At 38.7% G+C, this 13,040-nt stretch overlaps 1 pseudogene; it reads right to left on the bottom strand.

Moving 5' to 3' along the window:
• LOC144249315 (rho GTPase-activating protein 29-like) overlaps positions 1-11,269 on the bottom strand; it is a 573,679-nt pseudogene extending 562,410 nt beyond the window's left edge.
• Positions 11,270-13,040: the final 1,771 nt, after the last annotated feature.

The following is a 13,040-nucleotide window of genomic DNA, read 5'->3' as shown; positions in this document are numbered from 1 at the left end:
GCATGGTGTGCATGGGACTCTGGGTTCGATCCTCAGCACTACATAAAAAATAAAATTTAAAAAAAGATATTTTTTCCACCGAAAACAGAAAAATAAATGTTAAAAAATTCTCTCTCTCTCTTTCTCTTCTCTCTCTAAAAATATGGCACGTTCAAGACACTGAATTTAATTCCCAGGAGAACAAACAACAAATTTATATATATTTATATGTGTGTGGACACACACATCTCCAAATAAGTAAAATCATAACAAAGAAGTATATAGCAAAAGAAAAAAAATGTGATTCCATAAAGATCTTACCTCTTCACATTTAAGACCTCGAAATATGACAATGCATTCACAGTATCTACATCTTGTGGGAAATCTCCATTTTCTGAACTTATGGGTGGCAGCTGCTTTTGCCATTAATTATTGCTGAAATGTTCCAAGGGAGTTGGGTCCTTACAACAGAAATGTTAGTATAAGAAGGGTAAAATGACAAAAACATATACCACATTATATTGTACTTGGAATAATTTTTAGACTTTGAGATTATTTATATATTACAAAAGCTATTATTTTGCATTTCTAACATAAAAAAGCATCTCATTTATTTATCTCTTATAAAACACATATTTTATTTTTTATTTACTTATGACAGTGGAATGCATTACAATTCATATTACATATATAGAGCACAATATTTCACATCTATGTTCATATACAAAGTATATTCATACCTATTCATGTCTTCATACATGTATTTGGCATAATGATGACCTTCTCATTTCACCATCTATAATCCCAACTACTCAGGAAACTGAGGCATGAGGATTGCAAGTTTGAGGACAACCTGGACAGCTTAGCAAGACCCTGTCTCAAAATCAAGTTTTTAAAAAGGGCTGGGGATACAGCCCAGAGGTAGAATGTTCCTGGGTTCCAGTCCCCATACTGGGGAGTGATAAAAAAGAAATTGATTTTTGGAGCCATTTCCACTTTGCGGATCCACCAGCACTTTTACAGTTTCCCTGCCATCAAAGGAGGCCAGACACATCACAGCACCACTGTGTAGCCTCATTTCCTCAGTGCCCATCCTTGGTGAGGATTCTGCTAAGGTCCTGTAGGCACCTTCCATGTTCCCTTCCTATACCAAAAAAAAAAAAAAAAAAAAAAAAAAAAAGACTGGCATTGAACTTCACATGTTTTACCATAACCTTGGATTGAAATCTAAATTTTGTAGAACCCTGAGCCCCCAGAACCCAGTCAACCTGAAGCACATTTGCTTGCACTTGTGTTTCTGTCAAGAAAGCATTTCCTAGTGCAGCCTCTTGAAAAACAACTTGGCAATGCCTCAGAGTTAAACGTTATACTATGAGGGAGTGTTGAGAGCCACAGCCGAAAGGGCCCCAGCAAACTTCCAGCTGCCAGTACCAGCTGCCAGCTGATGATTGGCTCACAGTGGCCACAGCAGAAGGGGCCCCAGCAAACTTCCAGCTGCCAGCAAACTTGCAGCTGCCAGCAAACTTCCAGCTGCCAGCTGATGATTGGCTCACAGCAGCCCCAGCAAACTTCTAGCTGCCAACTGATTGGCTCCTCTGCAGTGATGCTCATTGGATTGTTTCCCTACCCTTTCAGACCATGGAGCTGCTCATTGGGGGACTTTTTCTTAGCTCTGTCCATGTGACCCAGCCAATTGGCCTCAGAGCAGGAGGTGTGGGGGAGGTTGAGAGGCTTGTGGGAAGCCAGTGGTGGCAGTTGGGCTCTGAAGGTTTTCATGAAGAGCTGTGTGGTGTGGCGTGTGTGTTCTTAAAATAAAGTTCATTTCTTTTGACAAGTGGCTCCTGAATTGTGCCCAGCCAGACTTCGGCAATGGAGGAACTTTCCAAAAGTATCAAATAAAAAGTAATCACTGTATAAGCCTAAGCCTACATGTCTATTATTTACTAAATCATATTAGTTAGTAGTGTGACTGACTGAACTCATCAAAAATTGAGTATTGAAAAAAATTGTTTTTAACACTTGTGTACTTTACTTGAATATAATAACATATAAATAATTAGCTTAGCCTTATAAAAATCTGGGGCTTGGTCAAAATATTTACTCATTTTTAAAAAAATAATGGTAGAATACACATAACGTTCACCATCACAACCATTTTTAAGTGTACAGTTCATTGGGTTAATTACAGTCATGCAATTGTGTGTCCAATGTTCAGAAATTTTTATCTTACACAACCAAAACTCCATTTCCATAATCATGTCCCCATTCCACTATTCATTCCATGACAACCACCAATCTAATTTTCTGTCTCTATTAATCTGACAACTCTGGGTCAGATTAACTAAGTTAAGAAGAATTATACAGTATTTGTCCTTAGTTCACATAGCATCGTATCCTTAAATTTCATAAATGTTGTATCAGAATTCCCTTCCTTTATAAGGATGAATACTATTCTACTATATGTGTGTATGCCAAATTTTGTTTATTCATTCAACCTTTGATGGACATTTAAAATGCCTACACCTTTCGGCTACTGCAAATAATGCTATGAGCATGGTTGTGCAAATACCTGTTTGGGTTTGTTATCAATTCTTTCGGGTACTTATACCCCAAAGTGGAATTGTTTATTAAGGTTTTTCAGCAACTGCCATACTGTTTTCCATAGTGGCTGTACTATTTTACATTACTCTAACAACACAAGAGGGTTTCTATTTTTCCATTCCACTGTCAACACTTGTCATTATTATTAATTTTAAATAGTAGAAAATCCTAATGGGTGTGAGGTGGTTCCTATTGTAGTTTGATTTTCATTTCCCAAATGATAAGTGATGCTGTACATCTTGTGCTTATTGGTCATTTGTGCAACTTCTTTGGAGAAATCCTTTGCCCATTTTTAATCAAGTTGTATTGTTGTTGAGTTGAAGGAGTTCTTTATTCACTTTGTATTTTTTTAAATATATTTATTTTTTAGTTCTAGTTGCACACATATGTTTATTTTACTTCTTTATTTTTATTTGGTGCAGGGTCTCACACATGTTAGGCAAGCACTCTACCGCTGAGCCACAACCCAAGCCCATTACTTTGGATATTTTTAAAAAATATTTTTAGTTGTAGTTGGACATAATATCTTTATTTTATTTATTTTTCTATGTGGTGCTGGAAATTGAACCTAGTACCTCACACATGCTAGGCAAATGACCTGCCACTGAGGCACAAATCCAGCCCAACTCTGGATATTAAACCCTTATGGAATATGTGATTTGTAAATATTTTCTTCCCTCCTATAAGTTGCTATTTCACTATCATCTAAACATGTTTTAATATAAATAAAACTCTTGGGGTTTTTTTAGAAACTTTAATATCCTCATCACTCTTAAACGTATTAAAATATTATATGTTTCTTGCTTGTACTTTTTCCCCACCCAGTTCTAGGTACAACATTACTGCAGTCTTTTTGAGCTGTGTGATAATTTTAGACTTAGACCCCTGGGTAAGAAATCCAAACTTTTTCTCTGTTATGTAATGAGGAAGCCACGTAAGATAATAAAAAGTCTTGGACCAGGAGGGAGAAATCCCAAAGTTTAGACCTGCTCTATCACTTATTACTGTGTAATCCTTGGGTAAGTCATTTAAGTTTTTTGACCTTAAGTTACCTATTTACAAAGCAGAATACTAATGACTGGCCTCCTATGGACCATTCGCCTTTAAAAAGGGTGGACAATACTTTCCCATGTGGTTCAGCAGTCATGTTCTCTGGTATTTAATCCAGTGAATTGAAAACATATCCACATAAAACCCTAACTATACATGTTTATAGCATCTTTATTCATAACTTCCCAAACTTGGAAGCAATCAAGATGTTCTGATGAAAAGAAATGAATTGAATTCTAGATAACAGAATATTATTAAGCACTAAAAATCAAAAAAGTTAGGAAGAAATGAAAAGACATGGAGGAAGCTTAGATGCATATTACTAAGTGAAAGACACCAATCCGAAAGGGCTCCATACTGTTTGATTCTAACTACATAATATTATGATAAGAAGAAAAATTATGGAGAAAGTAAAAAGATTAGTGGTTGAGGATACAGGGAAAATAGAAAACCTACAGAGGATTTTTAGGGTGGTGAAATTATTCACTATTATAATACAATGGTGGATACATGTCATTATACATTTGTCAAGACTCATACAATACCTTACAGCAAGATTGATCCTTAATGGAAACTACACAATTTAGGGAACAATGAGGTGTCAGTGTGGATTGCTGAATGTAACAAGTATGCCTCTGTAACAAACGCAGGATGACCATGGTGGGAAGCCTCTTTGAGTGGGAGCACAGGAGGTATATGGAAACTATGTACTTGCTTTTAAAATAAAGTTGATTTTTAATAATGGGGAGAAGTAATACCCTCAGAGAATTAAGTAAAGGAAATAAAGAAGTGGGAGGTAAAAGTAGAGAATATGGTTCATGAAACCAAAATACTCAAGTTTCAAGAAATAGGTAATGATAAAGTTCTGAGCAGAGCACAAATGTACAAATGAGAAAATATTGATTAGTTATGTCAACTGGAGATGACTGATGATATTAGCAAAAAATATTTTGAGTCAAATGGTACAGCAAGACTCAGAGTAAGGGTTAAAAGGGGGAAGAGGAATTCTTAAGAGATTGGAATTGTAGATTATTTTTTCATGAATTTAGCTCAGAATTGCATAACAAAACAAGGAGAAGGAAATGAGATGTGGATTGGGTCAAAGATATAGGGATTTCAGGGAATAATAGGAATACTATTTTTCTGAAATGAGAGCTAATAGGCAGATGGTGATAAAGATTGAGTCCAAAAGTAGAGGGGTGAGACAGTCCCCTTGTATCTCCGGGGCCTTTGATAGAAATTATTTCATGTCCATATTCAACATCCTCAGGCCTCTCAGTTCTACCTGTATATTTTATCCCCACAATCCACAGGAGAAGATGAAAATGGAAGTCCTGGTCACCTATTCTCTTTCAGTTCCCAATTTCCTCTGTCTTTTTTCACTCTTTGTTTTGGATTTTTAAAAATTTCCCTGTCCTGGTTGCCATCCTTATGCAATTTGGATCCCATAATTGATTGCTTATATTTCTTTCCCCACTCTTAATCCCTTGCCTTTTGACCCTTCCATCTAGCTATCAACTTCTAAACCTGAATCAATCGTACCATCCATTTTCTCCTACACCTAAACTCACTCTGATTCATTCTCTTGTTGCAAATTTCTTTCCCCTCATTCTGTCACACCAACTTAAACCTTTGCTCCAGGATTCAGCAAACCCTCACATTCTCAGTCTTTTCACTAACCCTCCACTTACTGCCTAAATGAAACCTGACTACCTCAAGAGGATACCACTGGAATTATGCCCTTGCTGGTAGGAGGTTAATTCTCCACCTCCATCTCCCACAGGTCCAGAGGCAGCACCAGCCCTTTGTAGCACCCTGTCACTTGCAGGTTGTCACCCTTCTACTTTCAAACTTAAGACTCAAAATCTGAAGATACAATATGTCTGGTTATATCATGCTCTTCTCCTAGTTGATACTACAGTTGAAATATCTGTTTTGCAATCTCTGTCTTCACCCCAACACCTGCAATCATACTAGCTACCTTAAAACACTAGACAAATAACCTAACACACTAGGCTCAGCATTCTTTGCCCTACCTAAGCATTCATGCCATTTCAGCAACACCCACACTCTTGACCTTGCCCACTCTACACTACTTTACTGAATAAAACTCAGGCTTTAATATCCCACTCTTGAATCTCTATCCCTCCTCCAGATTAATCAAGCATAATAGCATTACTGCTTAAATGCACACCTTCTTTGACATCACTGAGGCCTCATCTTCCAAACATTCTATACTTTCCAGATTTATCTTTTTGGCCTGGTTTTCTTTCTTATGCAATTTGGATCCCATAATTGATTGCTTAAAATTTTTTCAACACTCTTAATCCCTTGCCTTTGACCTTTCCGTCAAGCTATCAACTTCTAAACCTGAATCAATCCTGCCATCCATTTTCTCCTACACCTAAACAATGAGCATTGCTGAAAAAAACTGTACAAATGTGCATGCTACTCATACTAAAATTCATATTTTAAAATTTCAGTGGGGCCTTTTGGACTTGCCTTTGTTCTTCTTCCCATTCCATCACTTGTAGAATCTTTTCTGATATTTTATCATACCTTCGTCTACCTTTCTTGATTGCTGAGAAAGCTAAGGTGGTCTGTCAAATAAGCATTCCCTTCAATTTCAGCCTAAAGCCACCTATCACTTTGTTTAAGTCACCCTTCTGTTTTTGACTCCCTAAATACAGTATGCACACAAGTCTAGATTCCTTGAAATAACCACTTCCTCTCCCTATCTTTCTGTGGCATCAGTAAAATACCACTATCCTCACTGTGCCCTGAACACACCATGTTGCTCATGCTGTGTATGCTGTTCCTTCTGCCACTCTATTTCCTCCTCCAGTTAGAATTAAAAAAAAAAAAACTTTCCTAAAGAAATCTCTTCCATGTCTCCTAACTCCCCTCCACAAAAAGGGAAAAAAAGTAAAAAAGTAGTTAAATACTTCTTAATTTCCTCCCCCCCTCCTCCTCCTCCTCCTCCTCCTCCTCCTCCTCCTCCTCCTCCTTCTTCTTCTTCTTCTTCTTCTTCTTCTTCTTCTTCTTCTTCTTCTTTTTCTTCTTCTTCTTCTTTTTCTTCATATTTGTATAATTGCAGTTTTTACATGGCATGGTAATTATCAATAAAGGTAATTTGAAGAACAAATTTGTTGTTAAGAGACTGGTAGGAACAAGAATTATAACAACTGAGTGAGAAGTCAAAGTAGGATGGTGAGGAAGCTTCTTCATTCATTAAACAAATAACCAACATACTAACAACATATTTAGTATGTACACCAAGGGTTGGAGAAAAACATGTGGGTAGGCTGTAGTTGGGACAGGTGTGGCAATCAAACTGATGAGACATTAAATTACATCAAGATCTTGAAGAAAGGTTGGAATGTGAATTAACTAAAAGAAGCTTGAAGGAGAGGTAGGGAAAGGATAGGTTACCAAGGAAACAAACACATACATATTTGGCTAATATAAGCTGACTGGTCCTGGCTAAAAAAGAAAGGTTTAGGAACACTCATATTAGGAGACAAAACTGAATGCTCAATCATAGACACTTGCAATTAGAAAAGATTTAAGAATCACCCAAGTGACCCATCTTCCTAATGAAGAATGGTATATCTATCTATCTATCTATCTATCTATCTATCTATCTATCTATTAATCTCTCTCCATTTTAAGATAGGGTCTTACTAAGTTGCTGAGAGCCTGAGTTGCTGAGGCTGGCTTCAAAATTGCAATCCTCCCACCTCAAACAAGGTGCTGGGATTACAGGCATGGTGCCTAGCTACGAATGACATCCCTGACAAATGGACAAGGCCATTCAATTGGAAATAGCACTGAGGTAGGCTCTTCATTATTGTACTCTTCTAAATGTTGAAAATTATTTGTTCTAATATTAACTGTATAGAAACATGCCTCCTTTAACATCTCCCTACCAATTCTGGTTCTGACTTCTGATGTACTCAGCATAACTCTAACTTCTCTTTTTTGGACAGCTTTTCAAATATCTTAGTTATTTGAGACCTTGAACAAATTATTTTCTGAGGATCAACTTTCTTATCTCTAAAACAGAGGTATACAGAAGCTAATTGTCTCCTGATAGCTGCTGTCCCCTCCATTTATTATAATTAGAATTGTTTTCTAGGTATATGGAACCCAGCAATGATTACATTTTTTATCCTTCGGGACAATTGAATGTGACATTCTGCTTATATTCTGGTCAATGGACTGTGAGCAAAAGGGACCTAGTCATCCCCTTTCCTCATTCCCAAAGGTTGGGGCTAGAATTCGGATGTAGGGTGAGCCAAGTTAATCCCTGTGGATGAGCACCATACCCTGAAAACAAGATAAAAAGAGACCAGGCCCCTGACAACTTGACAAGGCAGAACTACCATGCCAGTTTGTACTTTATATAAGAGAGAAATAAACTTCTATTTAGTTTAAGCTTCTTCTTACTTTTTTAAAATAAATGAGTTATGACACAAGAACATATAGTCCAAATTTGTCGGTCTCCTCTAATCTGTGATCACCTGAAATTTTGGTTCAGGACCTAAGCTCGCTTTTTAATACTCAAAATTTTTTTTGAAATATTTATTTTTTAGTTGTAGATGGACACAGTATCTTTATTTATTTTATGTGGTCCTGAGGAATGAACTCAAGGCCTCACATGTGCTAGGCAAGAGCTCTAACACTGAGCCACAACCCCAGCCCTTAATACTCAAACTATAAGGAAGGAAAGAAGTGCCACACAATTGCACCATGGCATGGCACATGTAACTTAGAGAACATAACACGTAGAGTCATAGTGGGGAAAAAGAGCACAGGGTCTCCATCACCACTCCACTCAGAGAGCAAAAGCCCCCAGTCAGCATGAAATGGGAGACACCAATTTCAATTTCTTCAGTTACTTTGTCCTTAGTTTTCTGGTAATATTAAAACATGCACATCTTGCTACACAGGTATAATTCTAGAATTTAAAGATATGTATTGTCATGCAACATTATCCTTAAAAAATAATCAAACAACTTCATTGTAAATTTATGTATAATACTGACAGAGATATGCATATACTACTGCATTTATTGTTTTGGTTTTGTGGGTGTTTCTCATTATTTTCAAGGGTAACTTTGACAATTCATGATTCTTGTATGTTGTGTATGTGTAGGGGGGTGTAACTGGGGATAAAACCCAGGCCTTCATTCTTATGAGACAAGCATTTTACTACTGAGTTACAACCCAACAATACATGATTTTTTTTCTTGACTCTATAACCCTTGATAATTACAACTCAACTATAAGGAAGAAATACAGGAAGTAAACAACTAAAAAATACTGCAGATGATATCACATCCTAAAAACTTCATGTATAGGATTGGTTTTAGGGGTCACCTAAATAAAGAAGAGTCTGTATCAGTCAGGATAGGGTCCATTATGCTTCAGTTAATATGCAACCCTGAAATTTTGATGGTTCAAAAAACATCCAAGGGTTTGTTTCTGTTCATGTTAATGTCTAGTGGAGGTCACTTGAGGCTCTGAACCATACCATATTCATTTATTGTCCAGGTTGACCACACATGGACAGCTGTTTGTAGTAAAGGAAAAGAGACACAGCAAACTACATCATTTCTCTTAAACCTTCTGCCCAGAAATGACAGATGTCACTTTTGCTCACATCTCATTGGTCAGAGAAAGTCATATGATCACTTCTGAGTTCCACAGGTATTTAATCTACTGCAGAGAGAAGGGAACAGAATACTTAGCAAACTTGCAAAGATTCTGGGATGGGGTGGTAGCTCAGTGGTAGAGCACTCCACTCACATTTGTGAGGCACTGGGTTTAATCCTTGGCACCTCATAAAAATAAATGCATACAAAAATATTGTGTCCATTTACAACTAAAAAAGTATTTAAAAAAAATTTCCAAAGATTCACTCTTCAACATTTCCCAAAACAGTTATTCAGATGGTGCTGAGGATTCCACCATCCTCTGAAAGATACCCATTCGATGTCCAGTCAGTACAAAGCATTGGGACATGCTCTTTAGGTTGATTATAAATCTACTTCCCTAGAGCTCCCACCTATTGGTCCTCATTTTGTGCTCTTGTGACACTAATGTCAGATGAAACTTCTTTTCTTTTTCTTTTTTTTGTGAACTTTATTTTATTTTATTTGTATGTGGTGCTGAGGATCCAACTCAGGGCCTTACATGTTCGAGGTGAGAGCTCTACCACTGAGCCATAACCCCAGCCCCAGATCTACTTATTTTCTATGAGACAGTTCCTAAACTATCTAGCACTTCAATTATTTCTCATGTACTAGGATAAATGGTCTTTTCAGAATATTTTTGTTTTTCTAAACCCTTATTCTGATAGTATGCTTAACATTAAAATTTTTTAAATGTGTTATGATATATCTGCTAATCCAAGAAGAGTAGCAATATTTTTTTTTTACTTCTGTTAAAGGGGTCTTGTAAGAATTGGGTAAAATTAGGAATGTAAAATATACATGCATATATATGCATATATAGTATATATATATATATATATATATATATATATATATATATATATATGAGCTAGACTATACATGTATATTTTATTTTATATACTATATAAGCATATATATATATATATATGTGTGTGTGTGTGTGTGTGTGTGTGTGTGTGTGTGTGTTTATATATATATATTTTCAATTCTCAGCATTTGAAGACCTTCATCTCTCCCCCATTCTCTTGTACTGAGGAACTGAATTCAGTGTATATTACCACTGAGCCACATTCTAGCCTTTTTAAAAATTTTAGGTCCTCTCCAAGTTGCCCAAACTTGTTTTGAATTTCAGATTCTCCTGCCTTGTGTGCATAGTTTAATGATATAATGGTGAATATTAACTTAGTGGCATAAAATGGCATTAGCAAAAGTTTTACAAGGCATGAATACCTAGTAATGAGACTGAATATTGTAGACTTAGAACTAGAAAGCCACAGCTTGAAAAATAGAGTATATGCATGAGTATTATATTTTTTATCTTTTATATATGACTATCTTGAGGCAAATATAAATGGTCCAGGTCTACTAACCATTTCGTGGTATCACATATTGGAACCAATTTCCTATAATTAACATTCAGGAAAAATTATACTACATAGATTTATGTATTGGTTTTCTAAAACATAAAGCTGAGAAAGCATACAACCCAAAACGTAAGCAGCATTAAAGTCTATGATTAAAAATGGACCATGGAGCCAGCCTGCCTCTTGGCTCTGAACTTACCAGCTGACTTTTCTACAATTCTTTGTGTTTCTATTTCTTCAGGTAGAAAATGAGAGTAATAATAACAACAATGGTAATAATAGCAATAGTAATGAGAAAACATTAGTACTTCCTCATAGGATTATTTTGAGGATTAACGTAAAGACTTAAAAATATATTAGGAGTTGGTGGAGCTTAGCCCACCAACCTGGAACAGGCCGGGATGCACACTTTAAACCAGCCAGGCAACAGGCTTGACGCTGCTGCCCCTGGACGTGGCGTTGGGATGGCGGTGGGGACCCTGGCGGAGCCAAGAGGATGGCCTCGTTGTTCATGTGCTGCGTGGAGGACCTGCTGTTCACCAGCAGCCCCTTCATGTGGAACCTGACAGTGTCCATGCTGCGGAGATGGAGCGGGTGCGCGCTTGCCATCAGGTGCTGAGGACTTGTGTGGGCTGCGGATGTGTACCAGATGACAGAGGACAGGCACTACAGGTGCAGCTCCTGGATGACAGAAGGCTGGAGCTGCTGGTTCAGCCCAAAGTTCTGTCAAGAGAGCTGCTGGACCTTGTGGCTTCACACTTCAACCTGAAACAAAAGGAGTACTTTGGAATAACAACGTTCATAGATGACACTGGTCAGCAGAACTGACTGCAGTTGGACCATGAGTTCTGGACCATGATCTGCCCAAGAAGTCGGACCCAGCCGCCTTGCACCTTGCCATCAGGTTCCGCACAAAGGACACACCACTCTGAGGCGTCGACCAGAGTAAGACGAACACAGAGAGCAGAGCAGGTGGCCCCAGCACCAAGCCTGGGATCCACATGACTCTTCCCAGCTCCATAGTAGTGACTTTGACCTCCAGTAGGAACTAAGATCAACGTGTTGGCCACCTAAATCCAAGTGCCTATTCAAGGAAAGCCCGCCAAAATAACTCCAGTGCTTGCTCTCTGACCCCCATGTCCAGTCGTCTGGCTGACAGCCTGCATGCTGTCACCATCATGTCCCACTGAAGGGTGGGCAGGTAAGCCATCATGAAAGAGAGAAGATGCTCATAGGAGGATCTGGAAAGGTGGCAGCAAAGCCTCTGGGAGCAGCTGCTCTTCCCCAGAAAGCATCCTTTGTGAAGCTGTTTGAATTTTAACTCCAAAACCTATGCCAGTTCAACACCTCTGAGTTCATTCCAAAGCTGAAAATTTAACCCTGGGCATCAACTGAACAAAATCCTGGAGAAATCCCCACCAGTGCATGTGTAGAAAGCAAACTATGAGTTTTCAAAAAGGGTTCAAACAAGCCTTTATTCTGTGAGTCTGGGATGGTCCATTGGCTTCCATGAAAGAGCCCTGTTAACTGCATGGTTGGTTCATGGTGCATCTGATAGGGGTGCCTGGAGCCCATCTCCCCAAGGACCTTGTGAGGTTTCCATGAACACCCCCTAAACAGGCACTGGTTCCAGTGACCCCTGAGGCAGAGGTGGCTGGTGGATTCAGACAGCAGGTAATCGGATGCCCAGGAAGAAGCAGGAACAAAAACGGGTCACCGAGAGGTGGGGGATAAGATAGGGACTGCTTGCCTGAACCCCAAGAGTCGGGATGAAACTTCAGAAGCCAGGTGAATGTGGAACCTCATTCCAAGGGGGATGAGCCACGAATCAACTAGTGCTGGGCCATCTGTCTTCCTGGTCTCTTGAAGACTAGCAAGAGACCAGGTCTCCTGGACAGGCTCTCTGCTTGCAATGTCCTTCCTAACTTGGTCACCTAGTATGCTAGGCCCACCTGTCCCCTCTCTGTGGATGCATCTGATGGATTTCAGCTGGACGGCAATGTCCCTCTTGACTCCTAAGCTGGGTTGACTATATCAATCTCCCTGGCCCCATAGCACTGTGTGCACCTGACATTTCACTGAGGTGGTGACTGCAGGAAGGCTCTGGATATGAACTCTGAGGTCTGACAGAGCCCAGTTTGAGTCACAGCTCCAACACTGCCTAGCTGTGTGGCATGGAGAAGTTGACCTGACATCTCTGTGCCCAGCTTTCTCATGTAGAGTCCATAATTTCCTTCCTACTACATCTGCTTTTGCTGACAATTAAAGGAAGTGACCCCTGTGGAGCACTCGGTTGCTCCAGCATGTAGATACCCTCTGTTAACTGGGTTCTTTGGTCACCAACAGC

This window comes from Urocitellus parryii, chromosome 11 (genome assembly GCF_045843805.1).
Source record: "Urocitellus parryii isolate mUroPar1 chromosome 11, mUroPar1.hap1, whole genome shotgun sequence".
NCBI lineage: Eukaryota > Metazoa > Chordata > Mammalia > Rodentia > Sciuridae > Urocitellus > Urocitellus parryii.
The sequence above is the reverse complement of the archived record's forward strand: the minus strand, read 5'-3'. Positions and strand labels throughout refer to the sequence as shown.